The 21,872-nt window shown below is 38.9% G+C and overlaps 1 protein-coding gene across 1 annotated transcript in view; it reads left to right on the top strand.

Annotated features, from left to right (window-relative positions):
* Positions 1-21,872, top strand: part of DLGAP1 (DLG associated protein 1) — an 843,835-nt gene that overhangs the window by 358,957 nt on the left and 463,006 nt on the right. The gene's annotated exons all lie outside the window — the stretch shown is intronic.

Raw genomic sequence — 21,872 nt, 5'->3', positions numbered from 1 at the left:
CTTCTATTCAAGATTTGTCACACCTCTGAATTCTGGCATTCTGGACCTGTTCAGCTTAGAGACCGAAGGTGAAGGCATTGTTGTCTCCAGATTTGAACTCCAGACCCATGAATCCAAGTATCTTCATCTGTGTGTTCCACGGGTACTTCAAACTCACCCTCTTCAAGAAGCAATTTTGTATCAACCCCATATCCTATAAGGCTGCACAGTCCTGATGCACTCTTTTGATTATTACCGATCTAAAATCATTTAATCAGTCATTTTTATATTGTTTGTCTTCCAAGAAACGTTTATTGAGAACACTTCAGACACTGTGCTAAGTGCTAACTAGGGATACAAAGAGACAATGCCCTGATACACATAATTAAGCATTTCCTTTTCTTTTTTTTTAAGATTTTTTTTTTTTATTTACTTGAGAGTGAGCAAGAGAGAGAGAGCACGAGTGGGTAGGAGGGGCAGAGGGAGAAGCAGACTTCCCGCTGAGCAGGGAGCCCAACATGAGGCTCGATCCCAAGACCCTGAGATCATGACCCAGGCCAAAGGCAGATGCTCAACCGACTGGGCCACGCAGGCGCACCTCCTTACTCCTTTCTTATTCCTTTTTTTTTTTTTTTTCCAGAATCCACATCTATATTTGAAATTGCTTCTTTTTTTTTCTATAATAATATTTTTTTATTATGTTAGTCCCCATACAGTACATCCCTGGTTTCTGATGTAAAGCTCGATGATTCATTAGTTGCGTATAACACCCAGTGCACCATGCAATACGTGCCCTCCTTACTACCCATCACCAGCCTATCCCATTCCCCCACGCCCCTCCCCTCTGAGGCCCTCAGTTTGTTTCTCAGAGTCCATAGTCTCTCATGGTTCATTCCCCCTTCTGATTACCCCCCTTTCTTTATCCCTTTCTTCTCTCACCGATCTAGCTAGTTCTTATGTTCCATAGATGAGAAAAACCATATGATAATTGTCTTTCTCTGCTTGACTTATTTCACTTAGCATTATCTCCTCCAGTGCCATCCATGTTGCAGCAAATGTTGAGAAATCGTTCTTTCTGATAGCTGAGTAATATTCCATTGTATATATGGACCACAACTTCTTAATCCAGTCATCTGTTGAAGGGCATCTCAGCTCCTTCCACGGTTTAGCTATTGTGGACAATGCTGCTATGAACATTGGGGTGCATATGGCCTTTCTCTTCACTACGTCTGAATCTTTGGGGTAAATACCCAGTAGTGCATAATTAAGCATTTCCTTTACTTGAATCCCAGCATGGTATACAGACCTATTTTTTAACCATTTATAATTATTCATTGACCTGCATTTTTCATGAGGCTCTGAACCCCCTGGCATATTTGAAATTTTCATTTTTAAATGTTCCAAGAATTATTCAACCAACATTTATTGGATGCCAGATGATGTGGAAAGACACCCAGTTTTCCTAGGCTAAGAACAGTAGGTCTGATGAATCACTTATCAACATACTCACCCCAATTGATCTTGCTCACTTCTGTTCTATAATTAGGTAAATATTATTATTGAGATTTGGGCAGTAGCTCATATGCAATCTTTAAATTCTCTACCAGTACGTCAACAATTGCACAAGCAACCACGAGGAGTAAATTTTGCAAAATTCCATGTATGATATTATTCATCAGAATTGAAAATAATCAGCTTATAAGTCAGTTCTGTTCTGTCAGCACCTTTGTACAGTCAGTAGGCAAATGCTAGAAGGAGACATACAGACTGTAGGTAAACGGAAGTTCCATGGACTTTTTGATGGAATCTTACAGTTTTGGTGCTATGAGTGTGGTTCCTGTGAGGTCACCACCACTCTTAGTAATTATTTAAGTAGTGTCTGGTTTACATATATGTATTTTTAAAGTTTCAAGGATTCTGAAAGAATATTAAAGGATTAACCTTTTTAAACTGAGAATGCTAAAATCCTAAAATATTACAGATGGCATGATCAACAACAAAACATTCTAGTTAACATATTCATTGATTAAGTGGTAGGGAGGTGATGTAGTTATAAGATTATGAAACTGGGCACCTGGGTGGCTCAGTGGGTTAAGCATCTGCCTTCAGCTCAGGTCATGATCTCAGGGGCCTGGGATCAAGCCCCACATTGGGCTCCATGCTCAGCAGGGAGCCTGCTTCTCCCCTCTCCCTCCGCTGTTCCCCTGCTTATGCTCTCTCACTCTCTCTCTGTCAAATAAATAAATAAACTCTTAAAAAAAAAAAGATTACGATGCCAAAAATATGGTTCTTAATTATGCAGTATTTGCTACAATCTGATCTCTATTTCCTAAAAAGTCAAGATGTGGATAACTCTAGAAATTGGAATTCAGTTATCAAGAATTATTGAAAGGAGTTTGTTCCTTTTTTATTTTAGATGCATATGATATTAATGGTTTTTTCCAATGGGGAAGGGAGATGATTATAAGGGGGTTTTATGCAGAGTGACTAAGTGGCTAAGCCCTTGTAGTAAAGAGGGATGAGGCAGGTACCTGAGTGAGTAGGGCTGTTAAGTCAATAAGAGATGACCATGCCATTCTGGAGTATTGGTATCCAGTAGAGTAGATCCATCCATTAGAAGGGATAAAAATACAGCGTTGACTTGGGAAATCAGTTTGTGTTATTATAAAACTTCCCCTAGTTGCTCATCTCTTGTGGATACAGTTATCTCATTTATAATGGTGTTTACTGCTGTTTGTTTTCTTTGTGGGGAAGAGGAGGCAGCAACATGCAGAGTTTCCCCAGAACTGCCCCCGTGATAAGAGGCAACAAGACCCTTTCCTAGAGATCACTCCAATCACTGCAATTCTTTCCTAGAGACACTCTTCATTTTACATGAGGTTGAGACTTGGAATTGGCATTTTTGACAAGTGCAACTGCTGATTCTCAACATTGGACAATCGGGAAATGTCCGCTTGCCTTATTGTGTGCCCATTGATTGCAGTGTCCAAAATAGGGGTGTGTAGATACGTCTTCCATGGCTTTTTACTATTGGAAGTTATACCCTTTGGGGAGGCCTAAACAGCATTTAGATGTCACTCTTGGGTGTCTCAACCATGAATATCCCCCAAAAAACAGGCATTAGGTGAAATGATTGGCCACCGTAGGAAAGAAGCATCAGGCTTTAGTAGACTCTGTGTAAGAAATATCACTAGTCCTTTGTACTTTGCCCTTTTCTCTTGTAAGAAATTTGTTGTCCTTTGATTTTTAATTGTTTGAAAAATTTCTGGTTTGCCAGAGATGAACTTTGCATTCTTTTTCTCATTTCTCATTTACTTATTTGTATTCACTGACAGTGCCTGCTAAATGTCTTGCTAATTATCTTTGAAGTTTCTGCATTTAATATACAGTACAGAAGAGATATTCTCTATTACTTGGTTTATGTTTCGTGCTAATTTTAGATACTTGTAAAGTATATAGTTGTGACGTTTTTTAGTCTTCAATACTCACTGGTAAGACAGTGTTTAAATGTCATCTCAATTAATCCCCACTTCGTTTTTGTTTTTTTTTTCATTTACTAACACTTAAGAAAATAATAAATTAAAATCTCACCACCAAGTTTCCAATTCAGCTCTTTTTTTCCCCCTCAGTAAGTTTCTCCTGAGATTTGCTAGCCCCGTAGCTCCAATGTATCCTTGAAAGATACACACAAAGGGAAAAAACAAATTGCTTCTTTGGATATTAAGAATCAGAGTAGTGGTCCATAAAAGCTTAGTGTAATTGGCTGCTTTAACTTATTACATAAAGCTAGGGATGTTGAATTATAAAATAGAAAATGTGTCTGCTTTTCCAAGACAGTCTTCAGAAATGAAAGGCACAAAATAAGATGTAGGTTACATCTAAACTGATCAGACTTTTGAAATCCTCCCCATAGAGAATATTCTCCACCTGGGGATTTTACATGACTGAGCTAAATATAAGATATGATCTGTTGGAGGATTTTAACATCAATAAATGCCAGTTTCATCAGAACACAGAAAGGGATCTGCCCAAGAACCATGGAATTAGATACTGTTATGACTCATACATTTCTGCCTTGACAAACTTCTGTTTTAATGTCAGACATTTGGTGATTAATTCCAGGTTTGTCATTTTCTATATTTGCATAAGGTCCAGCCAGAGTGACTATGCAGATGCTTTTCTTTAATTGAATTTGACGTATTGCCCATACTGGTGTAGAAAGTATATTTATAGTAAATATTTCCAATAGAAATTAAGTACATGCAAATATTACTACAATGATGAGAATTGTATGAGGGGGTCTACCTCTTCCTTCTGCTTCCAAAGACAAAAGATCAGGAGAAAAGTTAAAGTCTAGATTTTTGGTGGATATATATATATATGTGTGTGTGTGTGTGTGTGTGTGTGTGTGTGTGTGTGTGTGTGTGTGTGTGTGTTTTGTAGTTGATTTCAAATGTTTTGAATAAATCTTTTAGAAGTAAAAATTATTCTCTGTTCTGTCATGAACTATTAATCATCTATAAGCTTTGAATATTTTATGATATTTCTTTTAGCCAATAGTCCAAAGAGTATTAAAAATTAAAAGAAGTGCTGGGGTACCTGGGTGGCTCAGTGGGTTAAGCGTCTGACTCTTGGCTTCAGCTCAGGTTACGTGCTCAGGATCGTGGGATCGAGGTTGTGGGACTTCAGTCAGTGTGAGTCTGCTTGGGATACTTTCACCCCCTCCCTACCCTGCCCCCCCACTTGCTCTTTCTCTCTCTCAAATAAGATAAATAAATAAATAAAATCTTCTAAAATTTTTTCAATATAAAAAATTATAAGAAGTTTTTACATTGTTGCTTTGAACCATATTTTTTAATAAATTAACTAATAAGCATAGGGGTATCAGTACCTGTATTAGTTTTTTATCATGGCATAACAAATGACCACAAACTTAGTGGCTTAAAATAACACCAGTTATCTCAGAGGTCCATAGAAGTCCAGGTAGATTTGGCTGGGTTCTCTGCATGGGGTACCACAGGGCTAATATCAAAGATAATACCAAGGTGTCACCTAGCCTTGGCTTGGATGGGGATGACCTGGAACAAGAATCTGATTCCAGGCTCATTCACGTCATTGGCATAATTTGGTTCCATACAGTTCCATACAGTTATAGGACTGCGTTTTCTGCTTCCTTGCTAGCTGTCACCTGGGGCTGTTCTCGGCTTCTAGATGACATCCACATTCCTTGGCTCGTGACCACTTCCATCTCCAAGCTAACATTGGCATGTAAGATCTTTCTCGTGCTTCTAGTCTCCCTGGCTTTTCCTTCTGCCGCCGCCTTCTGCCTTTTAAAAGGCCCTTGTGATTAGATGAAGTTTAGCTGATAATGCCCATAGCACCCTCTTGGGACTTCAATTACAACTACCAGATTCCCCCATGGCGGCTTCTACGTTAATGTTTGACTGAATAACCTAGGAACCTGGGGGCCATCGTTAGAATTGTGCCTACCGCAGAACCCTTGTAATACAACTCGCTGAAGGCCGTCTTCATCTTGGTAACAAACTGCCTGTGAATTCCAGTCTTGCAGATATAAACGTCGTGATGTTTCAGGAAATATCACGCAATACAACATTAACAAGGGATTTAGAAGATTTGAAGTGTTTTCTTGAGCCACAAATGTGAACTAGGTTACATTTTATGGGCGTGAAGAAGAGACTATTATTCACCTTAACTAGGACTTTTAAGACATTTGATTTCTGCAAACTTTCTAAGTGACATCAGTGATTATAATAGTACATTATGAAACTCACTAATCCAAAACTGTCTACTCTAATACTATGGGAAGAGTGGCAAATCTGTTTAAAAAACAAATACAAAAAAAGACACCAAAAAAACCCACAAAAAATGCACATCAATTATAGGAACAGCTATTCTATCAATCTTGCTTTGAAGAGATACATGATTGTTAGAAATATAGGTCTTATGAAGACATTTAGACAACACAATGGAATGAAATATATTATTTTCCATGAAAATCCGCTCACTTGATTGTTTGGCTACTTGACATACCTACTCAAGGCCTCAGTTAGCTCAACCTGTATTCCCAATCCTTTTATTTAAAAGAGCTTATTCACAAAATAAGATTTCAAACCCTTTCTTGTCAACCTCTTTGTACTTAAATGCCCTTTAATATCTTGAGAAACTATTGTTTAAATTCCGAATGGAGATGAAGAGTGACTAGTCATCATCCTTTGTAGGAGGGCCCTAAGAGGACAAAAATTCTTCCCCATGAATAGAACCACAAGACAATGGAATTAGCAAGAATTCTCCCCTGCTAATGATCCAGGCGGAAGGTTGGGATATTAAAGAAAGGAACGTTGCAAGATTGAAAGGTCAGTACAGCCCCATCCTTATTCTTTCGTTGTTTTGTCACAATAGCTCTGCTAATATGATAATGTTTGGGAGGGCCAGTTAATGTAAAAGTACAGAAGACACTTTCAAGTTAGAAATAGGATAATTATAAGAGAATGTTGCTCAAACAAAACATGAACCATTAGATAAAATACATTGGCTGGGGATTCCACAAGGATGCCACATTTTGACATCAAGCATGTTTGTTAATCTTGTAATAATTTGACCTCTGTATCTGTGGTCTCAGGAGGCCTGTTTCCCACCTGTTTTCTTAATATCTGTACAAAGTTCTAAGGACTGATGTGATAAACCTTCCGTAGAAGAATTATCCTTCATCCTTTAGATGAAAGAGGATTAGTAAATATCGTGTAATGTTATGACGATGCTGAATGTGGATTGGATATTTCCATTTACCTTCTTAAAATAAGTCCTTGAATCAACCAACTACAGGGAAATCAAATATATTTTACACTGACATCTTCCCCCAATTTGATTGCAAAGCTGCATTTCCATAAAATTGGAGAAAGCTTTGGGTACTCCATTTGCTCTATTCTACTGTTATTGCCTCCAGAGCTTGTGAGTATGCACCCAGAGCGGCAGAAATGCAGACTGCGTGTCTGTTCAGCCATTCCTTTATTTTTTTTATTTACTTATTTTTATTATGTTATGTTAGTCACCATACAGTACATCATTAGGTTTTGCTGTAGTGTTCCATGACTCTTTGTTAGCATATAACACCCAGTGCTCCATGCAATACATGCCCTCCTTAATACCCATCATCAGGCTAACCCATCCCCCAACCCCCTCACCTCTGAAACCCTGTTTGTTTCCCGTAGCTCATAGTCTCTCATGGTTCATCTCCCCCTCTGATTTCCCCCCTTCAGTTTTCCCTTCCTTCTCCTAATGTCCTCCATGCTATTCCTTATGTTCCACAAATGAGTGAAACCATATAATAATTATCATTCTCTGCTTGACTTATTTCACTTAGCATGATCCCCTCCAGTTCCATCCATGTCAATGCAAATGGTGGGTATTCATCCTTTCTGATGGCTGAGTAATATTCCATTGTATATATGGACCACATCTTCTTTATCCATTCATCTGTTGAAGGACATCTCGGCTCCTTCCACAGTTTGGCTATTGTGGACATTGCTGCTATGAACATTGGGGTGCGTGTAGCCCTTCTTTTCACTACATCTGTATCTTTGGGTTAAATACCCAGTAGTACTAATGCTGGGTCATAGGGTAGCTCTATTTTTAACTTTTTGAGGGACCTCCACTCTGTTTTCCAAAGTGGCTGTACCAACTTGCATTCCCACCAACAGTGTAAGAGGGTTCCCTTTTCTCCACATCCTCTCCAATACTTGTTGTTTTCTGCCTTGTTAATTTTTGCCATTCTAACTGATGTAAGGTGGTATCTCAATGTGGTTTTAATTTGAATTTCCCTGATGGCTAATGATGTTGAACATTTTTCCATGTGTCTGTTAGCCATTCATATGTCTTCTTTGGAGAAGTGTCTGTTCATGTCTTCTGCCCATTTTTTTTTTTGACTTCATTATTGTTTTCTGGGTACTGAGTTTGAGAAGTCCTTTATAGATCTTGGATACCAGCCTAGCCATTCCTTGAAAGCTCCTCTCTGGGGGTGCCTGGGTGGCTCAGTTAGCTGTGTCTGCCTTCAGCTCAGGTCATGATCTCAGGGTCCTGGAATCGAGCCCCGCATCAGGCTCTCTGCTCAGCGGTGAGTCTGCTTCTCCCTCTCCCTCTGTGATCTCTCTTGCTTTCGCTCTCTTTCAAATAAATAAAATCTTTTAAAAAATAAAATTTTTTTTAAAAAGCGTCTCTCTGGGCTTCTGTACTGTGGAAATATGCGGTTCGATTAAGTGAAGTTGTGGAGCTCTGAGGATGATAGCTATCTCACTGTTAAACGTCTGTCCCCATGGGAGCAGACCTGTGGCAGGTCGCTCACTGGCAAACAAGTGTGGGTACTTCTAGCCGCAATAAAAAAAGCTGCCCCTTGCTACAGGAAACCGAGCAGCTCTTTATCTTGATGAAACTTGCCAAAAAAGAATCCAGGGTTGAAACCCAAAGCACATCTGAGATTCCGCTTCTGTGCTGTAGCCCACTGCCACATTCCTGTGTTAGCTTCTCAAATAATAGACATTTTCTTGAACGTCATCTCTCAAACATCTGCTGGTGAGCACCGTTTATTTCCAGTCTGTGATATCTTGGCTGAAATCAGTCAAGTCACACAGATTTTTTATGACATGTCAGGATATGTGTGAGAGGGACAAAAGAGAAAAGAAGCTATACTTAGAGTCTTATTTGGTACATTTTTGCCCCACTGTGAAAATGGGGGATTTCTTTTTCCTCTTTCTTTACTTGAGTATAGATAAAAATCTCTCTGCTCTTAAATTGATTCCTAGATCTTATTATGGATAAAAAGTTTTGAGAACTGTATAGAGAAAAAGCTAGCCACTGAGCTGAATAAAACTCCATTTATATCTTATGCATTGTAAGTATTTTTTCAACAACAAAATCCAACTTCATCTTTTTTAAATTTCATTGTGATAGAACCCTTAACATGAAATCTATCCTCTTAACAAGTTGTAAATGTCCAGTACATTATTGTGGATGGTTGGTACCTATTACACAGCAGGTGTCTAAAGCTTATTCATCTTAACTGAAACTATATGCCTCTTAATTAGGAACTCCTCGTTTCTCCTTCCCCAGCCCCTGGTAACCACCATTCCAGCCCTCTGACTTTGTGAATTTGACTACTTAGGTACCTCGTGTAAGTAGAATCATACAGCGCAGTACTTTTCTTTCTGTGTCTGGTTTATTTCATTTAGTATAGTAGCCTCGAGGTTCATCCGTGTTGTCATATATTACAGAATTCCCTACTCTTCTAAGGCTGAACAATATTTCATTGTGTGTATATACCATGTTTTCTTTATTGACTCATCTCTCATTGGGCATTTAGGTTATTTTCACATGTTGTCTCTTGTAAATAGTGCTACAATGGACGTGGAGTGCTAATATCTCTTCAAGATCCTGATGTCCATTCTTTTGGATATTTACACAGGAGTGGGATTGCTGGATCAGATGGCAGTTCCCTTTTTAATTTTTTGAGGAGCTTCCATACTGTTTTACAGAGTGACTGCACGCATTTACATTTCAACCAACAGTGCACAAGGGCTCCCTTTTCTCCACATCCTCACCATTACTTGTCTTTTTCTATTTTCCATCCTGACAGGTATGAGGTGACATTTCATTGCGGTTCTGATTTTCAGTTCCCTGATGACTAGTGATGACAACCTTTATACACACACACACACACACACACACACATACATGGCCGTTTGTGTGTCATCTTTGGAGAAATGTCTATTCAATTCTTTAGTCCATTTTTTGATTGGGTTATTAGGTGTTTGTTGTTGTTGATGTTGGTACTGAGTCATACACATCTTAGAGATTAACCACATATATGCAACTATTTCCTGCCGTTCTGTAGGCTGCCTTTTCACTGTGATGGTTGTTTCTTTTCCTGTGCAGAAGCTTCTCAGTTTGATGCAGTACCCCTTGTTTTTGCTTTTGTTTCTTGTGCTTTTGGTGTCCTATCAATGAAGACATTGCTAAGGCATGAAGCTTCTGTGCACCCGCCCCCCCCCCCTTTTCATCTAGGAGTTTTATAGTTTCGGGTCTCGTGTTTAAGTCTTTCATCCATTTTGAGTTGACTTTTGTGTATGGTGTAAGAAAAGAGTCCGATTTTATTCTGTTTATATGGATATCCACTTTTCCCAACACCATTTGTTGAAGAGATTATCCTTTCCCCTTTGTGTATTCTTGGCACCTTTGGTGAAGATTAGTTGACTACATATAAAATCCAACTTCACTTTGTAAGGACGATAATTATAGTAGCCAGCATCTGGTGAGTGTTTACTGGCATGCTGACCTAGGCTCTTCATAGATTCTACCTTACTTAATCCTCATGATCACATATGAGAATACTCCTGCCAACAATGGATAAATGAAGAAACTGAGGCACACAGAGGTTAAGGCACTTCTTCAGGGCCACACAGCTGGCTAGCAGGAGCCTTGCAGTTTGAGCCCAGAGAATCTGAGGTGTTATCCACTATGCTGTAGTTGTTCTGAAAGGCATATTATTCTAAAATGTCTTTAGAAAACAGGTATAGGTACTCGTTTGCCCCAACTAAGAGTTCTTAAAGGCAAAGCTCTTGTCTAGATGGGTGGAAAGGAGCTAAGATGAAGGAAGACATTTTCCAAATTTTTATTATGTTCTCAACATGTGAATTTATGCTGCTAACTTAAAAGAAGTCTATCTTCAATAATAATTACAGCTAATGTTTGCCACACTGTACAAAATCTTTCACGTACGGTTTCCTTAACTCTAAGGATTGAAATATCAAATGCATGAAAAATAACATAGGGGTTAAAATATTGGTTCCTATTTTTTTGTCATTGCTTCTTTTATATATTATTTAACTATTTCAACAAATAAGTAATTAGTATGACCATGACCACTTTACGTTTGAAGAGCTATACTCCAAGTAGTTACAAGACTCCCGCATGCGTAGAGTACCTAATAATGAGCCTCAATGGTGGGAAGGCAAAAGGCGGAAGAAAACTGAATTATCAAGAGGAAAAATAAGCCATAAAATAGTCTGAAAATATTTTCTATGTGTGTCTTGATTCAGTCAATATTAGTTACTTTTGTGGATCAGCTGGACCCTTAACTATTCCTTTTCTCTCTTGTCACACTCATTTTTGGGGTCAATTTCAACACTTACTAAAGAGAATGAGAAGATAAAAAGATTAAACAAACCTACTTTATAAAATAGAAGATTTGAAATGGAGGAAGATAAAAATCAAAACAGAACTATCTACAAGCTTTCTTCATTCTTCCTCTCCTGTTATGCTCTTATACGCTTCTGCTATTGACTGTGAAATATGAAATGAATTATTCATAAGCCACATACATGGCTGAAGGCCCATACATATGCCTTCAAGGGTGTGTGTTTGTGTGAGTGCATATCAAAGTCAGTTACTAAAAGTTACCAACACTGGCTGAGAAGAATGACCCAAAACCAGCACTTAAAAAAAAAATCAAAAGTATTGAGAGTCCAAAAGTCCAAGTGATAAACAGATATATATTTGGAGCTCAAGCAGGACAACCTGGCATTGAACCATAACCAAACTACCTTCCAAAGGGAGTATAGTAAGCCAGCAGGTCTTCAGGAACTCAAAGACAACTGACAGTGAGTACAGCCAAATAGAAAGCAGGTAATATTAGAGGACAGAGACAAAGCAGCTAGTCCTTGATAATTACTTCAGGAAACGTGCTATAGATTCTCCATCCTTCTGCACCATATATGAGATGTGTCCATCAATGCCTAAGGCAACAACCAAAATTAACTGAAATCATAGGTTGAAATTAATGCATGTTCAAATCATTATTATGTTGATTGAAATTTGTTATCGAGTCTCTTGCCCTGATTTGCTTCTTTATAACTGTGGAATCTAGAATTCAGAAATCCTTCTGTGGGTCTATGAGGAATAATGCTTGCATTACTTAATTACACATCTAGAGTTATCAGAATGAGCAAATTTAACATCGAAAGACTATCAAAAGAAACTTAGGGATGTGATAGCCATGTCTTTCCCTCTCCAATGAAAGGGTAAATTCAGTCTTATGTTCTCTGTATCTGAAAAACTCTGTCCAAAGTTTCAGAGATCTGTTCAACTTTATCCTTGCTAAATAGCCTTCAAGAGGGAGAAGGAATGGCTCAAAGCAGAATAAAAGAAAAAGTTGGATTAGTGATGAGCTTCTACCTTTCCAAAAGTCATGTTCAGATTTGGTATATGTAGCGGCTGGTGTGGCTTTCACCAAGACTAAGAAGTTTTAAAGGGAAGTCACCATATAATACATACAAATGAAAGTTAAACTCACTGGTTCTGGATATTAACTGAAATAATGGGGACAACCCTCACCTCGTTTTTTCCACCTGCTGGCCATTATTCTTACATAGACTCTGTATCCATAGATCCATATTAAGAATATACATTATAGGGGCACCTGGGTGGCTCAGTTGGTTAAGCATCTGCCTTTGGCTCAGGTCATGATCCCAGGGTCCTGGGATCGAGCCCCATGTTGGGCTCTCTGCTCAGCGGGGAACCTACTTCCTCTCCCCCACTGCTCATGAGCTCTTGCTCTCTCTCTCTCAAATAAATAAATAAAATCTTAAAAAAAAAAAAAGAATACACATTATAAAATGTCTGTAGCCACAAGTGGAGCAATTTACTTTTCAGATTGACCCTAAAACATTATTGTTTCAGATCCCTCTAAGAAGGTGGCTACAATATTTTACAACTGATAACTTGTTGCCCTTTTTCTCAGCTATTCTTCTCTCAAGTACAATTTTGCCTTCTAGTATTTTAATGCCAACCAAGGATCAGTTTGCCCGATTTAGTAAACAGGGAGAGTGTGTGGCCCTGTACTATATGGAATCTGTTAGTAATGAACTGACAGAAATCATGATTATAGTTTACAGAATTCTCAAAGGAATTTATCATGCAAAATCAGTTTCATACAATCTGCCCATAGTAACGGAGAAAATGTTACCGGAGTCTGTAGGGTAGAATATACTGATGAGAAAATAATGCCATTTTTGTTTTATTGACTGCTTATATTGAGCTTTATTTATTTCGGTGCTGAGTTTCATTCTGATTTTTTTTTCCTGTCTCATTCTTCAGCATAAGAAATTTCCAACTCCCTCTGTTCTTCCACTTCACTCCTGAAAAAAATTTTAAGTCATAATGGATTGAATGGTACCCAGCTGAGGCTTTAAATGTGTAATCTGTATTGAGAGAGTAAACAAGATAAACACACTCTTTGTGTCCATGTGACAATCTTAAATTCCTCTTGAAAAAAAGTATTTAGAACAAAGACGCACAGTGATGCAAATAATCACATTGGGGGAGGGGGTGGTAAAGAATCTAAGAGATGGCATCCCTGTAGTTTCTGAGGGTTCTTGAGAAAGAAATACTGATGCGGAAATGAAAAATATTCTGGTCAAGTGAAATGAACTGTAAAATTCGAGGGAGAGGCCACTATAGCAATTTTTTCTCTGTGTGTGTCATGTTCAGACTCCTTGTTCATTCGCAAAGGGAGAACTTAAGTTAAATGCTCCCCGGGATCTCTCCCAGCAACTGCAATTCCAAGTGCAGAGCTCTTGCACCAAGATTAATTTGCATATTCTCCTTACACCTGCTTTGGGTGTTAAACGCATCTGCCTTTAAAAGATGCCTACACTGCTAACCAGCTGTGTTCCTTCTAGCATTACCTCATATCAAGGACTTGATTTGTACATGGTTTCTAATCAACTTTATTTTTAAAAAAAAAAAATTTTTTTTAAGCTGTCAAAGAAAGCTACTAGCTTTAAAGGTATCTGGCCTATTTTTCCGTAACTAAAAAATAAATAAACCATGACCTTCCCCGAAAGACATATTTATAATACCTTTAGGTTTTCCGGGCAATATTTGTCAAAGAAGTGGACATGAGTTGTAAGGCTATGGAAAACATTGGGTCAATTGTCACCAAAATTAGCCTGATCATATGCGTAAGAATTTTTGAAACAGAACAGAACTGAGTGCTGCATTTTAGAAATCAGATTAGCTAGTGGACTGTAATCGATTTGGAAAGAGGTGATCCCTCCGAGATGAAGACAAAGAAAATCAAATCCTTAGGCAGAACCCATTAGCAACTGATACAGTGTCAAGTGAGTAGGTGGCTCTGTGGCAGCAGGAAAGCTTTTGAAGTGTCTAAGTGGCAATTTCCTGTTGTTCTCAGCACTGTGGATGTATTTCGGGAACATTCCTGAAGCCCAGAACCTAGTGAGTGGACGTACGTGATCTCTGCTCATTGAAGATGAGATATTATTTTCTGTGGTGTAAATGACCAATTTTTGTGTCTTTCCATCCCTGAAGATTTTTTAAATCTTTTTTTTTTTCCATGAAAAGCCTTAAAACCTGAAATAGGCCCCAAACACAGCATTTGACTTACATTCTTTCACTTCATGGCCTTTCAGTATCTTTACCACTGACTCAGATACCTTCTAACCTGTAATTGAATAGGCATTCTTTTCTCTATAGTTGCAAAGAAAGTAAATTTTAATTCAGTGGAGTAAGACAGCTACGTGGAAATTTAGGTAGATAATAGAAATAGTATCATCCCAATTACATTTTGGAAATTATAAGCACAATATTTGTTGCCAAGTGGACTGGGGAGACCCCCGCTCCCCACCCCGGGTCCTGAGGCCTCCACCCAGCACTCCTTGGGATGTCCCTGGAGGCTCTTTGTCTTGTAAGAAAGAATTCAAGGACAGACCAGACACAACGGTTGAGCGTGCAAGTCGGCAAGTTTATTGAAATGAGAGTCCGTGCTTGAGGTGGGAGAGCAGGCCAACTCAAAGGACAGCTGCCCACACTGGGGTTTGGCTATCTGTTATTGACAGTTGTTAACTAGGGGGTGGAATATTTATTATGGGGGGAGGGGTGTAATTTCTTTGGGAGCAGGGTTTGAGCCTTTTTCCCCTTCCTTGGTCACGTTTTCCGGCCTTCTTGGTCTTGATCCGGCTTCTCTTGGCTTAGTTTGGGGGTACTGCCAGGACAGGTCTCTAACTGCCCCTTCCCCAGCAGCTAGCCGTGACTCCACCTGGCCTCCAGGCACACTGGTAAAGCCTAACTAACTGCCTGCTCTAACATATTGAGGCGATACGGGATATTTAAGAGAGAATATCCTAAGTAAGTGGGATAGGTTCCATATGAAGATAAATGGAAAATAATGGTGGAGTATAAATACTGTTAATAGAAGTTAGACTTAAAAACTAGTTTCTAAGAGCCAACGTACTTCAAAATCTGAGAATGGCAAATATTACATAGCCATGTAGCTAGTTAGTAAAAAATAATAGTTTGTATTATTCAAGCATGTGTCTCTGCTCATGCTGAAAAGTCCCTGAGTAGGGACTAGAATTAATAGACTCTGAAGACATGCAGGATTCTTTCTAGTGGCTTTCATCTCAAATATACTAAGGCTATTTCTCTCTGATAATTTCTGCTTCTAAGCTTCTTCAAGTCACTTTGTTTTATTTAAGTGCTGATGAAAACTGTTCAGAATTTTACAGATCACTATCAAAACCTAATAGTAATAACAAATTCTTCAAGTGGGTACAAAGGTGCAGTTATCAATTGGCGAGGGCTTCTTTCGCTCCCAGCCTGGCTCCTTCCTCTTTCATTCTTACCCACACTCTTTTCTTTTATTTACCTAATGACTTTTCGCCTCCTTTGAAGCTGTTACTCTGCTTTCAATGCTCAAGTTTTCCTTTTGTCTCTTGTCAAGATTAAAAAAAAAAAAACAACCTATATTCAAAGTCAATCTTTGAAACCGAGCGGATCATTTAATTCTGTAGGCTTCTGTGTCTTTTATGTAAAATGGAGAGTTTTGTAAAATAAATCCCATCAAGAGGCTGCAAACTTTCTCTGCACGGTAGTAATTTGTGTGGCTGTAGCTGCACCATCCTCTCCCCTGATTCTCTTTGACAGCAAGCTGGTGGGTTGTCACAGACTGGGGTCTTGAGGAGCCATGGCTGAGCGGAGAATTGGACGAGATGGGTCCCCCAACCACCTGTGTGAGCCAGTAAGAATCCAGATTCCCTGCCCTTGGTAAAACAGCCTAGTAGAGAAAGAATTACCGAAATGTCAAGTCTACCGGGAGGGTGAGGAATACAATCTGGAAACGAGGGGAGAGTATGCAAAGAAGCTAAGGTTAGAATGATGGAGTTGTTGCAGAGGAAGACCTTCTGCCCTTCAGGGTCCTTTTAGCTGGATTTAGAATCAAGTTGACATGGGACAGATTAAGAGGAGAAAATCAAATTTAATATGTCTACATACAAGGAATCCATACAGACGTGAGATTCAAAAGACATTGAGGCTACTTGAAACTTAATATGAGTGAAGAAGAGGAGTTGGGTCTGAAGATACAAAGGAGAGGAAGGCTACAGCAGGAAAGTGAAAGGAAATGTTTCCAAACAGAGGTTGCGCATTATGCAGATAAGTTTCTTAGGTAAAGGAGAGTCTCTGTTAATAGCTGTCTTCCTGGTACAGGCTCTCCTTTACAAAGTAAACTTAGGCACTTGAGGTCCTGGAAGAGAGCTTTTCCTGCAGCTGCTGGGTTTTGATTACTCTTAAGTCAAAATAACGCTCATGCCAAAGTTACCCATCTTGGGGCAGCCTGCCAAGGGCCCCTACAGAATAGACATAAAATGTAAAGCTTGGAGAGACCTGGGAGGCATTTGTAGAGGTGAAAGGTAGAAGTCTCCCAAAGAACCCTGAAACTGAGTCTCTGTGAGAAAAAGGAAGGAGACTAGAAGATGTTGAGTCAATTTTGACATATTAAGCATGAGTCTTTCCAGATATCTCACCAGTAAGTCCTTTGGGTCCTCAACCTTTTGGATTTTAGAACATAACAATCTCCATAGACGTTGGTCCAGCCTTTAGCTGACACTGAATGAGTGTAGGGTCGACAGTACATAAATATGAGTAAATGAAACAGGCCAGGTGAGGCTTAGGTGAACTGAGATGTCCGTGCTCCATAGGTGGACAGATGTGCTGGTGGTTAAAATGTAGGACCCATGGACTCATGTCGCCAAATAACTCAGGACTTCAAGAAACACTTGAGATATTTACCTTCATGTGAAACCTCTAAAATAATTTTAAATTTTGGAAGACAAGTCAAGGAAATTGAGTTTGCATCTCTTAGTCCATCCAAAGTTGTTATTTTACTCAAGACATAAAAGTACAGATAGTCACATAAATTGCGTCAGTGAGACACAGATGTTTAGTGTCGGACACCAGATATGAACACAGTCTCCTGATTCTCAGTGAAAGCTTTTTCCCACAGGATTATGAAATTCAGGAAGGTTTTTTGTGAGTGATGGAGACTGAAAGAATTTCAAGTTAAATTACACAGTAAAATACAGTTCTCTAAAAATACCTTAAGTAAGACAAATTTTCCTCAATCTGAAATTGTCTCATTTATTTTCCTCAAATCAGTGAATAATGAGTGATATCCAATAATTTTTTCTTAGGCTTACTAATTGAAAGTTACTTTGATAGAAAATAAAAAGGAAAATGAACCACTCCAGAGTCTAAGCATTAAGTTGCCGTACGATGGGAATTTGCCTTCTCCTTGTTAATGATCTTTTACTTAAAAGCAAACCCATTTCTTTAAAAACAAAAAAACAGAATTGTTCATGATGAATATGGTTTGGGAATAATCAAGAAGAGCTATAAGTTTCTATGACACTTTTCTTACCTTAATAGCCCATTTTCCAAAAAGATTAGTTCAAAAAATATTCAACAATATATCGTCTAATCACTATTCAGGCTGTGTGTGTTTGTGGGTGTGGGTGTGGTGTGTATTTAAAGTACCTTAACTAATGCCTTTGTCTCCAGTAATTCTTTTCCCCAAGAACTGTCTATGCCTTTTAGTTTTGCTTAAAAGAAAGAGAGATTTTTACATGCTATAATCACCAGATAATTCAACTGATAGCTTTCTACCATTTGATCACATATTTTCTGCTTGTAATCATGAGTATGCAACTTGACAGCATTAGAAGATTCTGTCATTTCTTTTTTTCTTTTTCCAAATGATGGCAGAATTAGAGGTTAGTGTAGGGGAGATAAGACCAGGTTGTTAAACCCATCACAATCAATGTACCTAACACGATGCTGGCCACAAAGGCTACGGAATCAGAAACGTATCTGTCCTCAAGAAGGTAATATTAGAGAAGGAAGAGTCATAAAGCACAAGAAGTGATGTTTTCTTGAAATAAGGACTGTTTGTCCAGAAAAGTGACCGCCTTTGTTATAAAGGTGGGGAGCACTGCAGCCCCCTACTGAAGAAGATTATTAAACATGTAATACGCAGATCTTTTCAGGAGCCACATGAATAGATGAACAGATAATTTATGTCTGTGAATCATTCAAAGGTACAGCTTTGCTTACAATAATTTGTGACAGGGCTAGATAATTCATAGCAATGACATGTTTTGGTTTGTCTTTTTATTTTTTTAAAAAAAGGTTTTATTTTTCATTTATTTGAGAGAGAGAGAGAAAGAGCAAGAGAGCAGAAGGGAGAGGGGGAAGCAGGCTCCCCACTTAGCTCGATGTGGGCTCCATCCCAGGACCCTGGGATCATGACATGAGCCAAAGACAAATGCTTAACCAACTGAGCCTCCCAGGCGCCCCTGCTTTGTTTTTTTTAGATTGACTAAAATTAATACAGTGACCAATACTACATGGAAGTTGCTAAACTTCAGTACTAATCTGGAAAGTACAAAATAAGATACCATTTTTTCACTGAAATGATTAGAAATGAATTAAATTTGATAATAAAAATATTTTGGTACAAAAGAAAAAATGTTTTGGCACAAATATAGAAAATACATATGCTCTACATTGCTGGTAGGAATATAAATTTGGTGAACATTTTTTTTTTTGGTTGACAATTCGCCAGTATTTAAGTTTCAAAATGAATGATTAAACCATTTTGTTTCTCAATATCTAATCTAGGATGCAAGGATGTTCATTGCTGTATTTCTCATAATAGTAAACCTTGGTATCATCCTAAATGTCTACCAGTAGGGGGAAATTAAATTTATTATGGTATACCATTTTAGGGACTCCTCTGCAGTTACTGAAAACAATGTTAAGTAGTTTATATTTCCTAAAATAGGCCTCAGAAAACAGTGATCTTGAGTGCTCAACCAACTACAAGGTTTCCAGCCTAGCTGTTAATAATTAGGAGAGGAGTTAGCTTTTTCTGAAATGTGTGAATGTTTTACAATATCCTATATTATAAAATTAAAAATAAATATGAATTTTAAACTAATAAGCAGAGCAGAAATTAGGGAAAGGTTGAAAACTATTCTTCCAGTACTTTTGATGAGGGAACGGAAGGCAAGCTGAGGACAAAGCAGAAGCTGACACCCTGCAACCCCCACCCCCCATGGGATGTATGCAATATTCCTCAGGCACTCCTGGCTGCCCTAAAGGACAAAGAAACAGTCCTTACTACCTACAGCCCATTGACAAGTCCTTGAAACAGGCATGGTGACATTCCTCTAGGAACTCAGCTGCCTCAATGTTAATACTTTGCTAAGGGCAAAAGGCAGTCCTAGCCTCACCCCCTCCCCTCCACCAAGATCCTGTAAGTCTACTTTAACATATAAAAATTCCTTTGGAAACTTCCTTTATCTCTAACCCCCAAGATACGTGTTGGCAGTCATCCCCCAAGCGTGTGGCCCACCGATATACATCTGAAGGGTCTCATGACTCAGGTTTTATTAGACGGTAATAAATGACCTTTTCCCAACAACAGCTAGCCCCCTCAAGGTCCTGGGAACCTTGCCTCCAAAATTCCTTAGAGACTTCTGCTATCCCTAACCCCCTCCCAACTTGAGGGTATATAATGGGCCATTCCTCACAACCCCGGGGCAGCAGCTCTTTCTGCCCACGGGTCCTGTCCCCGTGCTATAATAAACCACCATTTTGCACCAAAGACGCCTCAAGAATTCTTTCTTGGTTGTCGGCTCAGGACTCCACCCCACTGAACCTCACGTATATTCCCCAACTTCATCACTTTAGAAAGTCGATTTAGAGCTATTTTATTGAAGAGCTCCTCTTGGAAACAATTTGAGTTCATTGGGTCCAACATTCTGTAGAGCACAAGAACTAGCTTGCTTGCTTGCTTGCTTCCCTTCTGTTATTAAGTTAGTGTGCATTAATTCAGCACCAACTAAGCCCCAGCCACTGTGGATACAGAGATGACCGTAATGGTTGCCGTCATCAAGAAGTTTACTGAGAGAGGCAGAGAGAGGGGAGGAAGAGAGGGCAAAAGGAGGGAGGGAAGAAAGGGCTCACAAGCTCCTGGGAGTAATCCCTAAGAAAATTAATAACACTCTGTGAGCAGTATAAAGTATGATGGGAGTACCTGGGTTCTGGAAATTTCCTAGTAGCTCCTAACTCTATTCTGTAATCCCTAAGACTTGGGTTCATCTGCCTGTGGAATGGCCTCAGTCCGGCTATCAAAGGTCTTTACAGACAGACTTTTATTTAGCTGCTTCTATATTTTTTTTAAGATTAAATTTTTTTAAAGTAACCTCCACACCCAGTGTGGGGTTCACACCTACAACCCCGAGATCAGGAGTCGCATGCTCTACCCACTGAGCCGGTCAGACGCAGGGCAGCTTCTATTTTTAGAGAGGTTTCCTCTTTGCCTCCTGATTCCAGCAACTAGATGCAAGGTCAGTCTTCCTCAGACAGCTTTCAGAGATAAAGCAACTTAGACCCAGTTACTTAACCTCTTTTTGTTTGTTTCCCTTGATTTCTTCTATTTTTCCTTATGTTCAAATCTTCGTTGGAAAAAAACCGAGGTAGCTGTGAGCTCAACGTGCTGCTCCCTGACCGTGCTCTGCAGAACAGTGGTCTTTCTCAGGATATCCATAGGTCGACGAGGAAAAAAGGGTACCTGGTCAAATAATTTGGGGAAAAAATAAAGTATAATTGAACCATTTATTTTACTACAGAAATTTTTAGAGCCTTGAATTATTGTATCATAAAGCTCCAATAGGAGTAAAATCTTGTTTAACCTCACAGTCCTTTTGGGAGGGGACGGTGATGCAGCTATTATTATCTGGAAAATCTTGAAGACATAGTTTGGGAAATCACTTTCAAATGTTACTCTGAAAACATCAGTAATTGCCTCCCGTATGAACTGACTCTTCCTTAGTTACCGTAGGTAAACTGCTATTGCTTTTGCTCCGTGGTCAACGTATTTATCTTTACATTATTTTATTAGTTATAATATGACATTTCAAACCTGGGAAAAGAGAAAAGAAATTATTTTGCTTATGATTTATAATGTCACATTCACGTTTGTCCCCACACGTATTTTTACATGGCCTCAGTCACCACATGTGGTTTCTGATATGGAAAGAATTGAGTAGTATTTCCTGAGCTTTTCCAAGTTTCTCTGTGGTCTCCAAGTCAACTTTTTCATTGAAACAGCATTTTCCAATCAGCAATTACTTATTTCCTTACTGTCAAACCTCAGGTTCCTTCCAATTACCTTTTACTATAAAGCTGCAAAGAACTTCTTCTTTTTTTTTTTTTTTAAGATTTTATTTATTTATTTTGACAGAGATAGAGACAGCCAGTGAGAGAGAGGGAACACAAGCAGGGGGAGCGGGAGAGGAAGAAACAGGCTCATAGCAGAGGAGCCTGATGTGGGGCTCGATCCCATAACGCTGGGATCATGCCCTGAGCCGAAGGCAGACGCTTAACCACTGTGCCACCCAGGCGCCCCTGCAAAGAACTTCATAACATTCATTATATTTTTTATTATTTTTAGACAGATTCCTCAA

This window comes from Ursus arctos, unplaced genomic scaffold, assembly GCF_023065955.2.
Source record: "Ursus arctos isolate Adak ecotype North America unplaced genomic scaffold, UrsArc2.0 scaffold_17, whole genome shotgun sequence".
In the NCBI taxonomy this organism is placed as follows: Eukaryota; Metazoa; Chordata; class Mammalia; order Carnivora; family Ursidae; genus Ursus; species Ursus arctos.
This window is presented reverse-complemented; position numbering and strand designations above follow the sequence as displayed.